This window comes from Etheostoma cragini, chromosome 17 (genome assembly GCF_013103735.1).
Source record: "Etheostoma cragini isolate CJK2018 chromosome 17, CSU_Ecrag_1.0, whole genome shotgun sequence".
Lineage (NCBI taxonomy): Eukaryota > Metazoa > Chordata > Actinopteri > Perciformes > Percidae > Etheostoma > Etheostoma cragini.
Window position 1 is genome coordinate 36074 of NC_048423.1, and position 1484 is coordinate 37557.

The 1484-nt window shown below is 32.6% G+C and overlaps 1 protein-coding gene across 1 annotated transcript in view; it reads left to right on the plus strand.

Moving 5' to 3' along the window:
- The window catches only part of kif11 (kinesin family member 11), a 25187-nt gene that overhangs the window by 2009 nt on the left and 21694 nt on the right, over positions 1-1484 (plus strand). The gene's annotated exons all lie outside the window — the stretch shown is intronic.

Consider the following 1484-nt stretch of genomic DNA (forward strand, 5'->3'; position numbering starts at 1 on the left):
CACACACACACACACACAAGTTAGGGTTTGTGTTCAAAATAGATTTGAGAAACATTAAAAACCGTACATCAACGTGTCAGCAAAAAGATCTCTTTACACACACCGGTCTAGAAGTAAAATACGGAGAGCTGAGATAGTTTTTTGGGGATCAGTTATGTGCAAATAACTGAAAAAGATAAATTTAAGAAGATATGTGAAGATGAACCTTTGATCTCAGAGGGTAAAAAAAACTGAAATGTTCTCAGAAATAAGATTCAATGAGACGGATCTCCAAAGAAACGAATACTAATTAACCCCAAAATCTCCAAATCACCTTCCTCCTCCAACCATCCCGTACGGGACGGTGTTTCTCGGTATAAAGGGACGATAAATCACTTCATCTTGTGTCTAGAAGGCGTCAGAAAGTAGAGATCAAAGGTGGACCCGGAGATATTTAGAGTCCTTGAGAATGAGAGGGAGCGCGTCAGCTCTGCTTGAAAAAATGGACAAAAATGGTCGAAATAACTGCAAAACATCCCAAATATGGACTCCTAAATCAAAATATCTTCAATTTACAATAAAACATGACACCTATACTCTCTCAAAACAATAACAGGAGAACAACTAACAACTAACAACCAACATTAGGCCTTCATCTGACTCCTGCAGTCTTCATACGCTGATATATAATAACATTTATAATATAAATCCTTAATTATGGCAATACTACATCGTAAATATAGCTTTAACTGTGTAAATATCGTGCATATCCACACTGCTTATGTTACATAGTCTATAAGTCTAGTATGGATGTGTTATTATTTAATCTGCTACAGATGGAGGGAATAGAGAGAAGAAGAAAGGGAAGAAAAGAAACCAAAACAGTGTGAATGTGTGTGTCTGTATAAGGGATTTGTGAAAATAAATATGTGTAAATAAGCATAAAATGTTGTATTTGTTAAAGAATAAACAGAGAAAGGGGAAAGTAGGACCTGAAAAAGATCTTCCTACTCCTAAGATTTTAATTATATATGTATCAACATCCATTCCTTTAATTTTAGTCTCAATAATTCCTAATTTCTGCTTTTCTAATTCAAACATTAGGCATCATTTCGTATAAAAAGGGACAAAAACGTTCAAAAAAAAAGTAGAAAACGTCGATAAAAAGCCTACATTTTTAACTATTCTTTCCCCAATTTTGACGGGAAGACAACACGAGGGTTAACTTAGTAAATACTTTGCATATCCACACTCCTTATACTTCTTCATTTATATTTATACTCTGATATTTGTGTACTTCGTGCAATTGTAACACAGAATTTCCCTTCAGGGATAAATAAAGTACTTCTGATTTAAGCTGTTATTTGGATGTATATATTTACATATATGTATGTATATATATATGTATATGTTTATATATATGTATATATATATATATATATATGTACATATATATATGTATATTGGGTGCAAAAATACATAAAATGCTGCAATAAGAACATCAG